Raw genomic sequence first — 21,934 nt, forward strand, 5'->3', positions numbered from 1 at the left:
CAATTGGCTTTTCAAATCGTTTCTTATGATATAAATAGCAGCTCCAGTGTCCAGAAAGGGCATAAATAAGGACACCGTCAATACTAATATGCAGCTGATTATGTTCGGTGGCGGATAGGGCATTCAGAGGATTTGGGTGCAGTGACGGTCATGCAGCTTCATCTCTTGAACCCGCATAACTTAGATTTCCGAGTTGCGGCGGTCAAGTGCCGGCGAGATGAGGTGGCGAGGGGCACGAAACAGTGACTGGCGGCAAGGGGGGGGAATTGAGCGGTGTATTGGGGCTGGGCGGAAAATCCGTCGTTTGGCGGACCAGTTGGAGTTGGCGGGGTGAATCGATTATCAAAGGAGCGTAAGGAGTTAATAGAGGAAAAAGTATGCGGTCGATCTTTCCATCGATTGCGGCTGTAACGGGCGATGTGACCAGCAGCACTACATTGGAAGCATATTGGACGGTTGGCTGGTGCCCTCCATGCCGCTGTGTCTCGTGTCGGAGACTGAGCTTCACGAGTTCTCGAATTATAAGTTGGGCGATAGTGGAGAGACCAGCTTCGACGTGATAGTGTTGGAACTTTAAGTCGGCCTATTTCTTGTCGGATCATAGCTTGGACCGTTGACATAGTAAGGGGCTGTGTGTCTTGGATTGAGCGAGGAAGCGTGGTGGGTGGGAGAATGGCTTCTAGCTTACGGCGGAGTATCGTTGCTATTTGTTTTTAAGTTACAATATTATCACATGTGCAAGTGGCACATGTGATGGGAGTCAGATATTGGGGAGTATACGGGAGTATTAGGGTATTAGGGAGTACGGGGTATTAGGGAGTCAGATAAATTTAGCTGTGAGCCGACGCTTTTCGACCTCTTCAAATGGCCGACATTTTTTTACAAGGCCCTCCGTGGTCGTACAGTCCTTAAAAACAAAGAGTTGAAAATCGTCGTCGATGATGCCCTTCACAAAAAGCAAAATTCGCTCGGAGACGGCCATGGAGGTGTCAGCTTTATGCCATAACGAGGAGATGTCTTGTACGTACGCCATATATGACTATGTCGAGGTCTGGACGCGCGAGGCTAGTTTGCGTTTTGCCGATTACTTGCGGCCTGCGGGATCGCCATAGAAGTGTCGCAGCTGGTTTTTCCACATGTCCAACGGTGTGATCATTTCTTCATCGGTCAAGAACCAGGTCGTATTTTTTTTTTTTAGGAATACTGCAGGCCAATTGCGGCCCAAGCAGGATTGGGGGTTACAAAAGTGGAGTAAAAAAAACGCAACACCAGGTAATCCGTAAAATGGGAGAAGGGAACAGGGGAAATTACGCAAAAATTGTAATAAAGCAGATGTAATAGCTCACAACAAAGTTGGGAGGAGTGGCGGTAGTGGGGAACAGGAAAATAAAACACAATGTAAAGAGTTACACATCAAACAAACGCTCAATCGACTCCAAAACATTGTCAGATATAAATATGTGATGAGGTAGGTTGTTCCATTCTGTTATGATTCTGGGAAAGAAGGAGTATTTAAATGCATTTGTTCGAGCGAATACTGGAGTTATTTTATGCGGATGGTCATGCCTTGTGCGCCTAGTCGAGGATGCGTGAGAAAGGACGACGATTCAAGCCGGAGATTTTTAAACCAGAGTTGATAAAGAAATTTTAGTCTAGCTAGCTTCCTTCGTGATTCAAGAGAGATGATGTTGTTACTTTGAATTAAGGCAGCAGGTGAGTCATGCGGGTGGTAGCGATTAAATATAAAACGAGCTGCTTGCTTTTGAACATCTTCCAGTATCTTGATATCTTTTTTTGTGAATGAATCCCAGACTGTACAGTCGTGTTCTAGCTTCGCTCTTATCAATGTGTTATAGGCTGAAAGCTTCACATGAGAAGGCACGTGCTTAAGCTTGTGCCTTATCATACCTAGTTTTTGACGGGCAGCTGCACAAACGTGTTCAATGTGTGAGGACCAAGATAAGTTGCTAGAAATTGTTATACCAAGATATTTAAAGCTCATCGTCCGAGAGATGTAATTATCACCAATAAAGTATTCATACTGATGAGAGGACTTTTTGTTAGTGATGCGCATGTACAAGGACCTCACTTGGTTAAGCTTCATCTCCCAACGATCGCACCAGCTAGAAACTGCATTAAGACTTTCGTTCAGAACAACTTGGTCCCTAGTAGAGTTAATATTCTTGAACAATAGACAGTCGTCCGCAAATAAGCGAATACTCTCGCTTTTATCTATACAAAAAGTGAGGTCATTAATAAAAATTGAAAAAAGAAGAGGGCCAAGGACACTCCCTTGCGGAACACCCGAAATTACAGGAAGAGGATCAGAATGGTGACCGACTACATCGACGAATCGTTTTCGCATTTGAAGATAAGCTGAAATCCATTGAACAACTGTGCTGGGAAGGCCAATCTCATTTAGTTTGTATATAAGACCGGAATGAGGAACTCTGTCGAAGGCTTTGCTAAAATCAAGGAAGATGACGTCGACTCGACCAGGCCTATCTACTATAGAAGCAAAAGAATGAATAGTTAAAATGAGTTGAGTAGTAGTAAGTCGCTTTCGGAACCCATGCTGAAAAGGCGAGATTATTTCATGTTTATCGAGGAAATCATTGATGTAATTAGAAATTATATGTTCCAGTAGTTTACACGAAGAGCTGGTGAGTGAAATTGGGCGATAATTCGTTAACATTGTACGGTCTCCTTTTTTTTAAAAACGGGTACAACCCGAGCGATTCGCCAATCTGAGGGAACAACGCCACATGAAAATGACATCTGGAAGATAACAACAAGGAATCTAGAAATCCACTCAGCGTAACGACTAAGAAATGCATTTGGTATATCATTTGACGATTTAGGTTTGAGGTTAAGTGGCATAGAAAAGATACCTTCAAACGTGATGAACTCTGAGCTTATTGCAGTTTTTTCGTTAAAGGAGGAATGTCTAGTGTAAGACTCCGAGAACACTGACTGAAAGACAAGATTGAACTCCGTAGCTATTTGTTGTTTGTCGTGAACCAACATTTCCCCAATTTTGACATAATCGACGGTTTTTTGTTGATTTGAGCTGAGGCGTCGCCAGAACTTCGCTGGATCTGTCTTAAGGAATCGTGTAAGTGTATTGGAATGATAGAACTGTTCACCTGTGCGAATTTTAGCTGCTAGTGCTCGCTTTAGGCAGGGGAGGGAGGAACTGTGAACTCGACTTTTACGGTTTCTTTTTACTTTCCGTACTAGATGAATTATTTCGCGTGTCATCCAGGGGTTTTTGCGGCGCACATATTTACTTTTATTAGGAATAAAGTTTCGAAGACAAAAATGACAGATTGATTTAAATTTGTTCCACAAATAATTAACGTCGTTCCCAGAAAATGTATCTAAGGATAATTCAAGGTAATCTAGAACAGATTCGTCATTCGCCCTAGAAAGGTCTTTAATAGTTTTGGGCTTCTGGGCCACAAATCATCCGAGCTGCCCATGAGGCAGGAGAAAGAAACAAGCCTATGGTCAGACAAACCATCCTCCACTGATACCTGTACCTCAGACAGAGACCTACAATAAAGGACAAGATCTAAAATGGACGACGAATCACCCTGGACACGTGTGGGTACATTAACGGCTTGAGTAAGGTCACAGGTAAACGCAATGTCGAAAATGGTTTGGTCAGAGGGCGAGGAGGATGATAAATTATGCCAGTCAACGTTAGGTAAATTAAAATCACCAACCAATAGCATGCAGCTCTTGGAATACTTGACTATTTAATCATAAAGCCTAGCCAGGTATTCATTGCTTGATGAGGGTGAGCGATATACAGCGATAAAGATGAATGACTCCTTCCCCTAAGTAACACGAAGACGCAGGCTTTCATGATCAGTCATTTGATCTAGCACTACAGCAGATAGGCTGCTTTTTAAAATGACGGCTACACCGCCACCACGGGAGGGTCTATCTCTTCGGTATATATTGTATGAACCAGCAACTATATCACGGTCATGGATTTCATCGCTTAGCCACGTCTCAGTTAATACTGTCACGTGAGGATCGTGACAAAGCATTACACTTTCAAGCTCCACAGTTTTGTTTATTATGCTTCCGGCATTAATGTTTAGAAGGCGTAAGTACTGTGGTGGAGAGTGCCGGTGATGCCACGTGCTTTCAGGTTGGTGGTGCGTAGATGAAATTTTAACCCGTGCGTTCTTGCTGTCATCCCATATAAACGTGTCGTTACCAATGCGAAGTTTATCGTTAACCATAAAGACACGCCTTCCATCAGCTTTATCACTCCTGGCACTCTCCCACAGCAGCTTACGCTTTCGGAGTGTGCAACGTGAAGAGTCATTTTCAATAAAAATGTGCGCGACTTTTAGTTTTTTAGCGTTCTGCTTTTCGTTATAATCTTGGAGGTACAAAATGACCGGACGATTAGCTTTCTTTCGTCCGAGTCGGTGAATTCTACCAATTGAACAACATTTCACATCAAGTTTCTTCTCAAACAGTTCACCGACTACGTGATCTCTAAGCTGAGGGTCAGTTTCATTATTTGGCTCTGGTAATCCATAAATCACTAAATTAGAGCGACGAATACGGTCCTCAAGATCAACAAGTTTTTCAGTTTGTTGTGCTGTGTTAGTCTGGAGCAAACTTAACGTGCTTTGTTCTGTACATTTAAGAAAAAAATATGTTGGCGAGCATGACCATGGGGTCCCATCTGTTGTGGATGCTGATGCGCTCGTTCAAGGGTATTCATTCCTCCACGTTCTGATCCCCTGTGCCAGTGAAATTATTAAGGTCTCGCGGGTGGGAGATGATCAGTGGCGGTGGGATTTGTGGTGGAGCGTCTTCAGGCATTCCGATTTGTGGAGGAGGGCGGCGGTTTCTAAGTTTCAAGCCATGTTGCGTAGAGGTACAAGAGAGGTATACGCACCTCCACCAAATTGTACAGTGATTATGCAGGGAGTTATGTAGAATGAAGAACAAGAGATTGAAAATGGCTGTTCTAGCGAAGATCCCCGAGAACCTCTCTGCTTATTCTTCTTCGCCTTGGTCCAGTCCTGCTTTATACCTCGTCCTCTTCTTTCTTCGTTGTACCAATATGTTTCGGAGGACACTAACATCGAACGTGCCATCCAAGCCCGAGCCTCGCACCACCAGCGCCAGCCTGGCACCGCTGCAGCCTCGTCGTCAAGCTGCTACCTTGACCCCAGTACATCAGACATCCCCGAAACCATGCGGGACGTCGTCTGAGAAGAGCTCCGAAAGCAGCTTCCCGCTGCTGAACGCGCGACCTGGCTTTGGGACGCCGAAATTGTAGGCGTCGCGGTCCAGGGGGGCCTTGCAGCCGGAAGTTCTGGTTTACGTGGTCGCCAGGGAGGAGTCAACGTTGACCTACGCCGCGATGACCCGCCGAGCGCCACCGGCTGCCCACCAGTACCCTGCGTCTTCTCGACGCGACACATCTGCGAAACAGTAAGCTTTACGCCAGGTCGTTCACCAAGAACAAGCGGCGCCAAGAGACACGGACGTATGGGGACCGGCTGACCGACGCCTGCTATGCTACTACTGCGGTGAAAGCGATCACATATATCGCCGATGCCCCTGCTGGCAACTTGGGTTGCGCGGGTTCCGCCCGAACGACGCACGACCACGGTGCGGTGAGCGCCTACTGGACATCCACGAGTATCTTCGCCGTCCACCCTATGTTGCACTCGCTTCGCCCCGAGGAGCTCGCTCGCTTGCACGTGACGCCCTGCATCACCTCTTCGTAGTTCCCACCGGGAAAGCCTGTCTCCCCTGCCTCGCAGGGAAAACTAAGTGCGGCAATACCGGGAGGTGGTATGGCCCAGGACGAACGACGCAAATATCCTTCTCAAACGTCGGAGGGCTCCCACACTAGCGAAAAGACGCACCAGAACTACGCTTCTGAGATGGTGTCGAATAACTTTGAGGTTATCATCGACAGCGACGAAACGACGGCCCTTGTGGACACCAGAGCAGACTATTTGGTCCTAAGCTTGAAGATCTCTCGTCGCCTTTTGGACATGACCTACGAGGTGCTCCCCTACCATCAACACGCCGCCAGCCTCGACCGAAGCAAGTGCACGTCGTTCGTCTGAAGCAGTACTATGCTCGACATTACGGAGGACTATTTATGGTTCAGACGACACCGGAATACTGTTTGCTGTTCTTTGGCTTAGATTTCTGTTAATTTATTTAAGGTTGCTTTGGGACGATGCATTTTTAAAGGAAGGAGTAATGTCGCGTGCATTCCCGAGAAGGAATGCAGTCCTTCCAGAAGATTCGTGTTTATTCCTACCCCGAGTGTAAAAGACAAGAAGGCCAGCCTATGACCCTGCCTTGTCAGTCTCACCTTCGCCCTAGTTCACTCCACAGCATTCAACTTTTTAGCTTAAGTCCAGTGACCGCCGACGCTACGGGCTTATGGGACCACAAGCGTCCACAGCGCATGTCACTGAGCCTTCTGGGCTTATGCTTGGTTCAGCGATGAGGGAACAAGTCTAGAAACATGAAGTACACGATGATGGTGCACTTTTGACGCTGTCTGATTGGCCCCATCAGCTCGTAGCTTCGGCTGCATCAGTATTCAGGGCGAAACGTAGTATGGGTCGAATGTCCGAGGGGGGGGGGGGGGGGGGGGGACTCTGAGTGTAGTAGATAAGGTGCTGACCGTGGTCTTAACGACTCATTCACTCTCGCGCCAGCCAGTTGTCACGCAGACGCGACGTCACTCGGTGCTGCCACCGTCGATGCTCGCTGCTGGTTTCTCGACGTTTGTTCTTCCTTTTTGTTTCTGGCACAAGTTCGCCGACTAAAACTTTATTTTCAGTTTATTATTAATCGTCTTTCGGCTTCATTCGCTATATTATCTGGACGGCTCAAAGTCGAGCCTATAAAGCAGATTAGACGTTGACCAGTTAGACAGCGTAAGTTTAGTCTGCCAGAGTCTTTGCAGTAATGAAAGGTGCTGTGGAAGAAAAAAACATTTAATTCAGTATGATGCTAGCATTGAATTTTTAACATTCATCATGGTAATTACACGAGCACACGCCGGTACGATACTCATCCAGCTCCGACCATGGATGGTCAGATATTAAACTCAGCATTACTGAGTATGGGATCAAGAGGGTGCATTCGGAACTGATGTGATGGTATTCTAATATGTGAAAAAACGGAAAATTGATTGCTTGCTACGTTGTAGCACGAAGCACGCTTATTCGAGATTGAATTTTACGTTGGAATATAAGATGCTTTACGTACCCTTCTTATAGATGTAACAAGATCCGATGGGCATTGTCATCTGTTGGGTCTTCTCAATACTCGAGTCACCAAAGCGTCATGTTTGTTTTCATTCGTTTGCTTCTGAAAGAAAATAGGAAAGACTTGGTGATGCTGAAGTATATATATAAATACCGATTTCGATTTCAGCTTTCCTAAACATATTGAACGTTTCCGAAAGATCTTGTGAGTGTTATACGTTTCTACCTATAGTATCTTTAAGTATTCTTTAAAATTCTCCGAGTTAATATCAAAGTAGAGACAATACATTTTGTCCTCATCTCAAGGCGAAATCTTTAATAAAAGTGTTTTCACCAACGTTTTTACTTTTGCGTGTATTGCCTATATTGTGTCTGATATCGGTATCTAAATGTAAATATTATTATGTGAGATAATGCAGAGGATATAAAAATACAATCTACTACACATTTTTTTTTAGTTAGATTAAAGAGCTAATAATAACTAATTACCGGAAAGAGTGACATGTGTCTGTGTTCGGTGGCACTCATAAAAGCACAAAAGCAAGTAAACAAAGGACGCAGTGTGGACTGCAATGTATACCTCTTAATAAAGCGACGTCATTGTGTTTAGACTTTAGGCCTTTCCATAAACATTCTGTCATGATCTTAAGAGTGTGATTTTTGCAAATCAAACTAAAATTACGTAAGGTGCTGATGATAAGCACAAGAAACAGCGCAGAAAACGAAATATTTTTGACTGTCAAAAAGGTAAACTAGCTTAAACCCGAAAAGAATTGTGCACTTGTGTGGTGCCGTAAACATTCTAATATATATCCGCTCATTGTTTTGTTTGTTTGTTTTGATCTTTTAATATTTATAATATTCAAAAACATATTTTTGCTGCACCCTTCGCGCATCCTTCTTAAAATGAAGAGATTGTCCGGGTTTACAATAAGAGAAAGTAACTCCGTAATAAAATCTTGAAGAAAGCGTTTCTTCGCACCATAATAATACTTTTTCACACTTAATCTGGGCTTGCGTTCGGAAGACATTATTTTTGAAGTTGAGCTCATAAAGTGCCCGAAGACACCGGCCTCCATTGAGGCAAGCGTCTTCGATGTTTTTACAGTTCTTTGAGCGTAATATGCCCTATTTTGTCCTATACTTACCCTTTTGGATCATCAGAAACTAATATTGCCTCCTCAAACAGCTCCGTCAAAAAGAGAGGTTGGCCTGTACTTTATAGTGGATTCTAATGTCAAACCGGCATTTGGCCTCTCTATTGAAAACTACGTGAGCGGTCTTTTCGCATCAGTAAGTGAACCTCAATTACTACTAGAAGTGTTCATTTTATTGTTTCATCGATATATATAAAAAATATGTGCAATTATTTTCGTGGGCACTGATATTTGAATATGCAACTGCTTGGTTGAATTGCAGCGCTACCAAAGAAGAAATACCTTCAAAATGCTAACTTTAGGTTATACCTAGTTTAAATAAAAAGAATTATGCTTTTTAGCAGCTCTTAACCGGAAAGATTGACTATCACGATCCTCTCCCCCCGCAAAAGCATATCTATGACTAAGGTATCGAAAAATAGGGGGGGGGGGGGGGGGGGGGTCGTCATTAACACGTGCAACGTCAGCTCGCGAGAGTTCTGACGTCAGGCGAAGCGGGCATTCTTTTACCGGCAAACTTTGCGGGCAAGCTTTTGTTCCCTGCTAAATTAAGACGAAAATTTAATTCAAACCCTCATTGGAGTCGTACTCTCGGTCACGTGGGTTTGACGGTAGCCAAGTAATTTTTCGGACGGTTTTCGGACGGTTTATTCTTCGACGTTTCGGCCGGAGTCCGGCCTTAAGCAGGATGGAAGGAAGTCCTGACGGCCGAAACGTCGAAGAATAAACCGTCCGTTGTTGCTGTTTTCACCGAGTTTTCATATGTGTGTGTGTGTGTGTGTGTGTGTTTGTCTGCGTGTTTGTCTGTGCGTGTGTGTTTGTGTGTGCGCGCGTGCGTGCGTGCGTGCATGCGCGTGTCTGTGTGATGCGTGTGTATCACACACACACGTTTTTTTTGTGTATGCATCTAAAAAGAAAGCGAACACTCGTGTAATTAGGAGTTTACCGTTTTCTTTAAAATGCTCTTTCTCAGATGATATAGTAATTTGATCATTTACAATAACTAACGAAAGAACAGTAGTGCACGGAGTGCGATCGTCACAGCCCAACACGCGCATGTTTGTTGCTTTGGAAAGCGGGGGAAACAAAAAAACGCGATATATTTAAAAACGCCGAAAATGGCACCGACCACAATATGAGGTATATTCGCTGACACCGTAGTTAAGTGCGCTGTTCACTTCGCATGCGAGAAACGAGTTCCCATTTATAGGCAGCCAAGACCGGCAATCTTGATGGTGTGGAATGGACGCAATAGAAGCACCGCGGAAGCTTTTTGTCAGCACGCGCTCGGCTGACTCAGCCATCACCGTAATAGCCTCGTCCCAACAGAGCGAGAAACACCGATTTTAGTCTGGCAACAAGGTAAACATTGTATGTCGTTGATACTGTCCCACTGTAGCGACCCGCTACAGTGAGACAGTATCAAAGACACACTACTTTACCATGTTGCCGGACCAAAAACGGTGTTTGTTGCTCTAGTGGGACGAGGCTGTTACGGTGATGGCTGAAGCGACGAACATAGGCCACAAGTACCGACAATCGATCGACGACAGAACAGTTGTTGTTTGTCGTCTGACTTGTGTCGCAGACAGCGCGGAGCGGTAGGCCCCTCAGCGAACGACACTCGCCTACGAACCACCGAGCAACCTCGCCGACGAGCGACGAATCTCTCCCAAACTGACATGGTCGTTTTGTCAAAATTTCAGGAAGTCATGTAGTTCTTGCCGTAAAGTCATCCTTTCTTTTAACCTTCTAGTGTTCTAAATTTTCAGAATATCCTCTCCTTTCTTTCCTTGACCCTCTTCATTTCTCTTTCTTTCGTTTCTTACCGTGGGGAGCGATTCCGTAAATAAAATCGCTGCGTCTCTATTGTGTCGTTGATGGTTGAAAGAATGTGTGCGTCGTCCCTCATGCCATCTGTGTCTTATTATTTCGGTGTTGCTCAACTCAACCAACACGGTCGTCACTCTACGTACACTGAAGCATTATTAGCGGGAACTGCCAACTTGTCACACGGCAACGTGTAATCGCAGTTCAGTGTGACCTCAGTCACACTTAACTGCACGGGGGGCTGCCCGTGTAACCAGGGTATAAGAAATATGAACTCAATTGTAATTACTTCGTATGTCTTACGGTAACGTTTATTTTCGTTACATTTTAGGTTTTAAATTACATGAATTACGAGGGAAACAACGTCGTACAAATGAAGCTCGCAGGAATGCATCAGGTTTGTAAAATATCACATAACTAACGCGGATACTGTAGTTATTTGCATTAGCACGAAGTCAGTTATCCAGTCTACCGGACTATTCCGCTGCTCGATTCGAGAGTTTGATATTCGAAAAAAGTGTCCGCAGGTAACGACGGGCAAAAAAGGAGGCAACTCTACTTTTACCGAGGTGCTTTACGAACAAAACATTTTTTTTTTACGCCACTGAGTTTTTTTGTTGTGTTTGACTGTGTCTTCCGTAAGGTCCCTCTATACTGAGAAGGTACCGCCAAGCCTCCTTTCCCTCGCGAAATCCTCACCCTTTCCTCCTCTCCACGATTCTCCCGCGCTTTATGAAGTTATTATGAATTCCCGTTATTATGAAGAAAAAAATATTTAACGCGAAAACGTAAACGTAAACACTGCAGAGAACTTGTTGCGCCGCAAGCGCCGATGGTAGAGCCAGCCTCAAAGTCCGCGATACGGCCCGGGCACGAATGCCGGGCGGGAGTCGCAACCCGAAACCCATGGCTCGCTCGGCCAATGAGACATAGTGGAGAGGAGGATTTTCACGAGGGAGAGGCGGATTTCGCAGGGGGTGAGAAGGCCGGGACGACTCAATAGGCCGGGACGACTCTGGAAAAACAAATTGCATGAAGTGTAGGTTTCTGCGGCCCAAATACGTGTCATGTTGAATTTATTGAGTCCTGTCGTCGACGGAGCTACTGCCCTTGCTTCTGTGCTTAAACAACACCAAAAACGACCCCAATATCTAATCGTCTGCACGCAAACTAATAGGGAAAGTAGAGAACCCGGTATACCAACATGGCGGAACTTTTCTTACTGGAAGTGAAAACGCGTTTTGTGAAACCTTCCCGGAAGCATCTTCTGCGCTTGAGGTAACTTTTTCATCTTCCGCTCCCCCGCGCCATTGAAACCCTAACGTTTACACGCTGCTTCGTCTCATCATCCATGCGTAATGCGCTTGTCGCTCTTTTATGGGGCCTTAGGGAACGTGGGACTCCGGGCACTTAATTGTGTCTGCTACTCCGAGCGAGTGGGAGCACATTGCTTCAAAGATAATTATTGGCGGGGTGGTCGAGCTATAGACCCTTTTCACGAGGGTGCCGATATCTTGAATGTTGTCACTTACAGTATGGATGAAAATATTGTTTCGCAGTCGCCATGCTAATACTATTTAGGATATAAGCGCATTCGTCACCCATTCTTGTTTTACCTCCCCCTCTTAGTTTTAGTAGTTGCAGGTTAAAATGTTTTATATGATCTTTTTGGTCGCCCATCTCGGATATTCCTGCCAGGTACCGAAGGACAAGAGTAAACGTAAAAGGCCTATACGACGCACTTTGTCCCACGTGATTCCAAACCAGCTCGCTGTTTACCAAAGAGATGACTTGTGTAAAAGATTATATACGTCATCTCTCTCGATCAATCATGGGACACATTATCTGCGTCATAGAGTTCTCCGTAAGCGTTTGGCTGGCACTTGTGTTCAATTGGTACCTCGTTGATTGAGCACGTGTGCCACTTTAATGATGCATCAGAAAAAAAAAACAAGTAATTATTGTAGCCCACATAGCTAAAATGAAAATCTAGGTGCTTATAGGCCTCCTGTGTTGCCAAGGGGGCGCTGTGAAAAGGGACCTTTTAGGAATAGGCTGTCTCATTATCTTTCTCTTTAGAGTGGTGTCATTCTTTGTAGTACCCGGTGCCGACAGCGCGTGCTCACACGAAAATCACAAAGAAATCATCGAAAGCAAAATGTCGCCGCTGCAGGGAAACGCGCTTTCAAGCGCTTTAGAACAAAAATAAAATTAAGCGCTCGGAACAAAGTTACTGGAGAACACTTAAGCTTCGCTTTAAAGAGCGGGAAGCGATAGCTAAACATACAAGCTCCCGCTCATTCCTAAGCCGTGAAGTCGTGTCCGAGTGGCCTGGCAAGCCTGTATGCATAGCCAAGCGTCTCTGAGACGCCGAGAAAGTCGGACGTTCGAAAGAGAGTGACATCCCAATGAGATTTTTCAACAGCCTTCAACGCTCGCGGATCATCGTTTTTTGCCTCAGACGGTGAATACAAAGTTATCCTGCCACCACTGATCACGTGAACTGCTCTGCTAAACTCAATGCTTTTACATTATGACCTCCGAGGACGACCCTACCGGATCGAGAAGTTCAAAGAGGACCATGAAAGGTAGGATGTCTTGAAGGAAATCGCCGTCTTTGGATCCTACCAGATGAATGACGTATGGATGTTGAACCATGAATATGCAGCGACAAAGGACCGGGTGATGGAAGCCAAGGAGTGCAATGTGAAGAATCTGAAGTGTTTCTACCTCAACCCTCACAGCACAGAAGTGCGCTTCAGGCTGCACTGGGTGTCCTTTCGTGTGCCCGACCAGGTCGTACGTAAAGTCTTCGACCCCAACGGTAACGTAATAGAACTTGGAAGGGAAATATGGAGTGCTGAAGCTTTCGAAGGTGTGGAGTCGACAACCAGATCAGCCCGAATAGAACTGAATACGTTGTAAACGGGCAGGACACGTAAGACGGGAGTGTCGAGTTCCGAAATGTCTGAAGGTTTCACGATTTCGGCTTAGTGGTGACGAATGTGTGAAAACGTACGCCAGAGTCGTAGCATCATTCATTGGGAAAGATGAGCCAAATGAACATATGATGAACTTCATTGAGGCAGAAGATGGGAAAAGGGATGGCATGCCGGTAACCTAAATAGAAACATCGTTGCATGCTACCCTTACCACGGAAACTGAGGTGGCGGAAGCACCAACAGCGCAAAAAACCACCCCCCAAAAAAGAAAAAAACGACAGTCGGCCGGAGGTGAACCAAAAAACGTTTTGTTGAATTGTCCATCAGAAAGCAGCACGGAAGATCGCCGTCGGAATTGAAGGGAAATGGACACTGACAGTCAAAACATTAAACGTACTCTTTTAACAGGCATTAGCAGCTACGGCGAAAGACGATGACGATTCGCAACCTTGGATGCAAGTCATAAAGAGAGAGCGATAGCTCCCTCTTTACTTGAAGTAAAACTACTTTTGCTTGGTATGAGGTTTAATACAATGAATGTCAGAGATATTATATAGAAATATATAGAAACATACCCGAAGAGTCTACGCTGACTTTTAACCGGAGATCGAGTTAAACGAGTTTGCTAAAGACCCTCTGATGACGTGAAAGAGTGAAACTGGCCGCAATTTCAACATCCACCATAGCAAGTAGACAATATGTTTAGAATTACCACTTAAACTGAACATTATAAAGTTGTATGTACAAGGCCCAAGGGATATGCATAGCGCATATCAAATAGAGCAATTGTTGTGCTTAATGTCTTTACCATGCAATAAAGAAAAGAAGGAATGTCTGCGTGGCGGACCTTACACTGACTGTCTTAAATATTGACTACTTACTATAGTTCTTGTGCCCTGGGAACCGCTGCGAAGACGGTGATTTTTCAAGTAAGGCGAGCTCGAAGGAGGGTAGTATTACGGTCATTGGTGATTACGTTAATGTTTATGAAGTCGAAAACTCCAAGAAGTACAAGGACTACAGGATCATTCTGCCACGTCTACCGACAGGTATACTGGTTTCAAACTCACTTTTGTTTTTGCACGAGGACATTACTCGAAGACTGTAAAATTCGACAGACTTCAAAAAGCTCTTTCGATAATTGAGCCTGAAGAGCTGATCGCATTAGGCCCCTACCAGATGAGCCATGTGTGGAAGGCTGTCTTTGCCAGCGGAGCAGCCAAGTACAAAAACAAAGCGTGCGAAGATCTCGTAATCAAGAAAAAAAGGTCCGTCGTTACCGGTTCCCACCAAGGACGAGATCGAGCATAAACTCCTGTGGCTACCGCCCAGGCTACCAGACAGCGAAGTTAAGAAGGTCCTAGAGCCGTTTGGAACGGTGAAGAAAATCACAAGTAAGAAGTGGAGATTCTCTGATTTCGAGGGGACAGCCACCTTGACTCGGGTTGTGACACTCGTCCTCAAGGACCACGTCTCTGTTGACAGGGTACCCGACATGCTCAACATCTACGGAGTCAAAAATCTGGTGGTCCTTGCCGGTCGACCTCCCGTCTTCCTATGTTGCAAAGCAGTATAGGCCACATCCGTAGGCACTGCTCTACCCGACGTTGCACTCTGTGCTGGCGGTTCGGCAATTCCATCGAGGAATCTGTTTTAACATACGCCTCAAAGCTTCGGGATATTGCTTCACCTACAGTTGATGTAATTGAACCTATCATGGACGTTGAGGAAATTTTCCTCAGAGATCGAGATCAACCTGGGAATTTCCATGATACTAATGGCTCCGTCGACCAAACAATTTTGAAGTCTCCAGTACATCAGAAAAACGCACCGACGCCTAGTCTGAACGATGCAAAAATGCAAGCTTCCTAAGGGGACACTCCACCTACATCGAGTCAAGCTACCGTAATCGGCTGACTCCAGCGGGCGCATTGAGGCGTAACCAACAGCGCAGTCAAGGCTACGGCGCTGGCGTAGCCAACATTGAGCTAAACGTCATCACCATTGGCTTTTAATTTTTTTTTACTTCTCCGGGCAAGCGTAACGGGTGACGTCAGCAACCTTTCCTCCCGGCGTTCAGCGGTGTCCACGTGATTGGCATAATGCGACTGCGAAGCCCGCAATTCGTGGGGGCCGTCCAGCCGTACGGCCGTTACCGCCGTCTCCCGCGACACAACCACTGTCGTTGTCTCACCGTTTGTGAGTATTGTATCTCGAAGTTTCGTTCACACTTCATGCGCACACTGATGCAGCGGTTGTGCAGACGTCATCGAATGTCGTAGACACCAAAACGTGGTTAAGTGTGAGGTACAGACGCCACTTGCGCCTTGCGCACGCCCGCCCCGCCCAATGGATGCGTAGTGGATCCACTGATCTCTACAATAGGGGGCTGGATGACGCGTCGAGCACGCGGAACTGAAGTCACCGGAAGTAAGCTGCTTGTCCCGGAAGTGAGCGCTTGGCAGCTTTGAAACACTTCCTAGTGCTGGTTCAAAAAGCGTCGACGGCGCTGGATTTTCGCTTGTCATGTCAAAAGAGCCTGCTTGTTGAGTAGTGAGAGCGCATGCAAATCTGAAAAGTATCTTGGGAAGCCATTAAATGTAAACATTTTGAGATTCTAGTTGATCAAGTGTGCATTCGTCCTAAGTTCAAAGACGTCATTTTCGAAATTTAATTCAGAGCATGATTATTAAAACACACTCAAAGACACCAGAAAGTACGGACGAAAACATCGACTGAATGCACTAGGAAGCCCAGCAGACGCTCGACTTCCGGGACAAGCATCATACTTCCGGTGGCTTCACTTGCGCCCTGCTCGGAGAGCGGCTATGCGCTATTCAGCTCCCTACAATAGAGATCAGTGAGTGGGTCACGTGACATCTCCTACCAAGTATTTTTTTTTCCGGCATGTTGCCAGGCGGAGCTGAAGTTTCAGTTTTGATTTCTGCTAATGTTTAAAGTAAGATTTAATATCAAATTTCCCGTTTTCGCGAAGCAAATGACGTAGCGTGTTTTATTACTGCTTTTTAATGTGAAATCACTCATAATCCCGACATTTTAAGAAGTGAGAAGTGTTTCCCTATAAGCTTGGGCGACTCCGCTCAATTCGGGAGATTTTGGAATATTGAGTGATTTCGCATTAAAAAGCCCTAGTTAAAGACACTGCGTCATTTGCTTCGCGAAAAAGGGGATATATACCTTTAAATCTAATCTTAAACACGAGCAAAAATCGGAACCGAAACTTCGGCTCCGTTCGGCAACATTGGCCTCGGGCCGCCAAGAACATGGCTATCACGTGGTACGAGGTGTCAGGTGATTCCCTACGCGACGACGGGCGGGATGGGAGCAGGCGGGTGCCAGGCGCAAGTGTCGTCTGTATCGCACATTTCACCACGTTTTGATGCCTACGACGTTCGACGACGTCTGCACAACTACGGCGTAACTCTGCGCACGTATAGTGTATGTAGTGTAGACGAAACGTCGAGAGACAATATTCACAAACGGTGAGACGAAGACGACGGTTTTGACACTTGAAACGGCTGTGTTGCCGAGACCAAGCACGGCGGGGCGGATGGGTGGCCCTCAAGTGGCCCTCAAGAAGCGCGCTCCGCTGCCACGTTACGCCCATCAAGGGGACACCGCTGAGCGCCGAGAGGGAACGTTGCTGACGTCACCCGTTTCTCTTGCCCGGGAAAGTAAAAACAAATGGTGATGACGTTTAACTCAATGTTGGCTACGCCCACGTCGTAGCCTTGACTGCGCTGTCGTTTGCGCCTCAATTTGCCCGCTCGAGTCAGCCGAGTTCGGCAATATGGCGAGTTGCAAAGTTAACCCGGCCGTTTAAAAAACACTTAGACAGAACTACTAATATTTCACGTGCGCCCCTCCCAAGGGACACTGCAGAGGTGTGTATTTTTTTTTTTTTTTTTTATTAAGTAACAAAAATGAAGCGGAGTTGCCTTTTAGGCGAGACTGTACTGCAGTGAAAGCTACAAGCTTGAGCTAGCCCACGCTCCTGGCTTTGAGACATGCATTTCTAGCGCAAGCGTTCATTCTGCGGAAGAATGCTTGAAAGTAGTGACCTCGAGCTTGAAGGTGAACGGAGTATAGAAGCATGCCTGCTCTGATGCGGCATCCGAGATCACGAGGAAGATACAAAGAAACAACCAAAATTCCAGCGCCGTTGGAACACAGGTCAAAGCTAAGACACTAAATAGCCTGAACCGAGAGGAGGCCGTTTCACGCGTTCTGGAGTAACGAATAGAAAAAAAAATGTCGGTACGTCAATTGTTCTGACGTCGCCACCCAAGGATAAGAGACGCGTATGCCTATAATGGTGGCATGAATCTGGCACATGAATCTAGCATGAATCTGGCAAGTGAGAAGTGAAGTCAGTATCTAGTCAACTACCTGATATTTGTGATATCAGGTTCCGTATCTCAGCAGAGCAAATCAAAATACATTTTCGCAGTTTTCAAGTTATTCTATTAACGCGATATAGCCACCCTCTCCTCGCGGCTCTACGTAGAGAGTAGAGAGAAATGTGTTTTCAGCAAATGACGTAGCCAAAGGTCCTAAGGTAAAGGACCCGCAACGTTCATTTATAGTTAGGGCATCATGCTTTAGGTATGTACCAATGGAAACCTAATAGTAACCTCCAGTCCTTTTCAGTGAATGTGGTGAAAAGCTAAAAACCCCGATCTGTAATTTGTTTTCTTCAATAAAAAAACGCAAGTGCCATAGAAAGAAATTCTTATCGACAGCTTTGTTTTGTGTTGATGCAAAACAAAGCCACGGTTGAACTTTCTAAGAGGCTGCTTCTCCAGGAACACCTCTTGCTCTTGTCATGTTTTTTGTTGTTTTCTTTTTTTCATTACGGCGGTTTTTAGTTATTTGGGTTATGCACATGTTCTCCGTTGCATGAAAAATCTTGTAACCCCGCCGTTTTATCGACAAAAGCCCTGATAAACACCGATTTTATGATCGACACCGTAGAAGACCGACTCTGAGAAAATAAACCAGCCCGATTCGAGGAGAAATAAAACCCGAAAGGACTGAACACAACTTATATTAAATGTTTGTGAGGTGCATTTCTCCCGCAATAGATTTCGTGGTGTAACTATTTTTTTACACGATATTTTTTTACGCAACGTTTAGTTAGATGAAAAAATGACAGAAAGTTTGCTTGTGAACTCTGTGGACCATGATATGATCATCGAGCAAGAGCGTGTGTTGCTTGTGACTCATGCGATTGAGGAATTCCACTTTGTGTATCAAAGAAAAAGGACAACAAAGATACCTCATGCCTATGTCATACTAACAAGGTAAGTCAATCGGATAAAACTCCTATGTTGTCTAATTGTAATAGTAGCAATTGTTTTCAGTGATATTCATTAACTTAACAAAATCATACACTCTGTTATGACACGAAGAATGGATGGCCTGCAGTGGGAAATGCGAGAGCGACTAGATTTCTTTTGTGTGTACGTTTTAACTGAAGTTACTATGTTAGAAAATAGGATGTTGAAGTATTATTTATTTATTTTAAGTATCGCTAACCTCCTTTCGGAGGATATGGCAGGAGGGGGTAGTATATTGTAGTGTACAAGTGGTCAAACAGAAGTATAGTCAAATGTCGTAAATACGGAATAGTACTATAAGAATGTAAGAGCGAAAACTCCAAGGACACCTTAGAACTGATGAGTTGTGAAATTGAATGCCGCTGAGTGCTTCTCGCTGGTGACTGCTGCGCCGCTGGGTTAGGCAGCGTTGGGAGTGCGAAGCTCGGCGCGACAGTGTGCTTGAGCCCACAGTATCAGCGCGGCGCGTGTTGAAATCACGTGTCCTCTCATCATCATCATTGCCCTAGCTCCGGATACCGGTTGACGTCGTTAGACCTCAAAGCGTAACGTTAGGAATAACGTTAGGACTAACTTTAGACCTAACGTCAGGCCACCGCCAACGTTACCACCGGGTGTCTCAAGCAGCGGCCAGGCTCTTTAAATTGACAGCAAAATTCGGTTTCTTAATCTATCGTGCTACGAGCTTGTGCAGCGCTGCCCACAAGTGGGGCATTTTTTTTTATAAAATGTGCAAAGAGCGAACTTACGAAAGAAAAAAGTAAAGAAAGAAAAAGGGTTAACTCCTATGGAAACGCAGTGTAGCCACCTGTCTTCAAACAATAAGGCGCCCTATTGATTGAAGACCGGTGGCTTCGCTGGGTCTCCTTCTTTCTTTCTTTACTTTTTTCTCACGTAAATTCGCCCTTTGAAAATTTTAAAGAAAAAAAGCCGTTTACAACTCCCTGTAACGCCGGATTAGAGCGCAGCTCTTGAGGAGGAGGATGGAAGGGTACTGACGGATAGGTGACTCCCTGAGTCACGTGACCTCGGGGGGAAAGGGGGAGGGGGGGCACGTGACCTCGGGGGGTGGTCACGTGACCTCAGGGGGGGTTACGTGAGGGAAACGCTCATAACCCTCGTGACCCTCGTGAGGGTAACCCTCGTAAGGGGTACCCCTTTTGAGGATAACTAACCCTCGCAACCCTCGTGAGGGTTACGAGGACTACGAGGGTTACTCTCACGAGTGTTACGAGGGTAGTCCTCGTGAGGGTAAGCCTGGTAACCCTCGTTTGAGTAACTCTCGTATACCTCCCGAGGGAAACTCTCGTGACGTCATTATGGGAAACTACCCATCATGCAACGCGCGGTTACGTAGTTGCAGGTTACGCGCGGGTTGCATGCAATGCACATGCAACGCGCGGTTACGCCGAAAGCGACGGCAACGCCGCTCAAGCCGTAAATGAACGCCTAAGAGCTGCACTCTAAAATGCACCACCTGTGGGCAACGCTGCACAAAATCGTAGCGCGATAGGTTAAGAAACCGAATTTCGTGGTCGATTTAAAGAGCGTGGCCACTATTTGAGACACCCGATAGATTACCTTAATTGTGGAAGTTTCGCGGAAGGGGGTAGCCACCCTCACTCACTTCAGTTAGCCTCCCGTCGTTCGAAGCGCCATCTAGATTTTTGTTTACGAACAGTGTGTTTCATAGACTACCGTAGAATGCCATCTTGACGCTGCGCTTTGAAACCTACGTATTCCAGAGAATACACAGTAGTTACCATAGAAGCCGTCCGGCGCGTCCAACGACCGGAGGCGAGTCGTGGTGAGTGAGGGGGGTACTGCTCATGCATGCAGCGTCTATGATCAGTTCCGTAGCTGAGCTATATAATAACGTTGACGTTGACCTCTACCCCCCCAACCCCCCACGTCAGAACGTTAGACAGCTGCGCGTACCGGTTTATGTCGTTAGACCTCAAAGAGTAACCATAGGCCTAACGTTAGGCCTAATGGCAGGCCTGCTTATACCCGCGTTCCCCCTCCCTCTGCGCCTCCAGAAGTTCGGCTGGCCCCTTAGCAACGATGACGCCTTTGCTATGGAGCAACATGACGCGTCGCAGACATTGAGAATTTGGGTGCCGTTTCGATTTAGGTTCCGTTTCGCTCAGCCAATAAGAATTTAAGTGCCGTTTTTCGCTGCTACAAACAACGCCCACAGATAACGCCGGCTTCGCTTTATGGGACAGTTAAAGGGGTTGTCACACGTAATAAATAAAACATGAGATAACTACGGCTGAAGGACCCACTATGTGTTACCATATATTTGAGATATTTGTTTGGTAAACAACACGCTAGTTTCAGAGATACAGTCAATTTATCGCGGATCCTCGGCTCTGCCCATTGAGATGTTCGGAGGTCCGTGTCGTAGCCACGTCGTAGCCAGCCTCTGCTGCACGCGCGCCCCTGGTAGCGCCGTGGCGCAACCTGCGGAGCTGAGGCTGATATACTGCATGCACTTCCAAACTAGGCTCTCTCAATCCTCTATTCTCGCAACTGTTTCCGCGCTACCGGCTAGGTTTTCCTTCGCCTTGACATTTAACACGTGCAACCGGCGATGAATGCGACGGAGAAAGAGAAGCCCGGAGAGGAGCAGGTGCTGTACTCCGTGTCCCTAGTTGCGTGCAGTACAGACGAAGCCAACGACAGGCAAGAGCAAGCACCAGGAAGGCTGAGGAGGAGGGGAGAAACCTCCTCTCCTCTCTAACGTTCCTAATGATTCTCCTTTCTCCCCTCGCTCTTCGCTGCCCTCCTCTCCCGTCCCGGCTTCCTAATGCTCACCCTTTCTGCCTTCGCCTGGTGTCGCCTTCGCCTGCACTGCACACAATTAGGGACGCGGAGTAGAGACGCTAGGCGGCAGGGCGGCAGACTTTGTGCTCGCAAGAGTGCCCAGGCGAAGAGAGTCGCCGATCGTAGCGAGCCTGAGTCAGCATCACGTGACCCATGGAGTCCAGGATGTGACTACTGAAAGCAGGGGTGGAGGCTGGCTACGTCATATTCTGTCAGGGTTGCCTGATCATTTCTAACAAATGATCAACATCGGAAAATTATTTTTTGTTTTTTGCAATTACTAGAGCTCCACAACTCGTGAAACTTATTGCGAACACTGTGACACATGTAGACCCCGTATCTACCTCCCAAAGTATTCATGCTTTAACCCCTTTAATCGTTTCGCACTATAATATTGGCAGCTACCGTTACCTTCGAAATCTTATAACTCATGAAATGCCGTATTTGCGATATATTGTTTCCATTGTTTTGGAAGAACAGGAGTATAGGTGAAGAACTTATATTTTAATAATTTTGGGGAAACTGGAATGGCGTGTCAC

Source organism: Ixodes scapularis, unplaced genomic scaffold (assembly GCF_016920785.2).
Source record: "Ixodes scapularis isolate PalLabHiFi unplaced genomic scaffold, ASM1692078v2 PGA_scaffold10__122_contigs__length_95168666, whole genome shotgun sequence".
In the NCBI taxonomy this organism is placed as follows: domain Eukaryota; kingdom Metazoa; phylum Arthropoda; class Arachnida; order Ixodida; family Ixodidae; genus Ixodes; species Ixodes scapularis.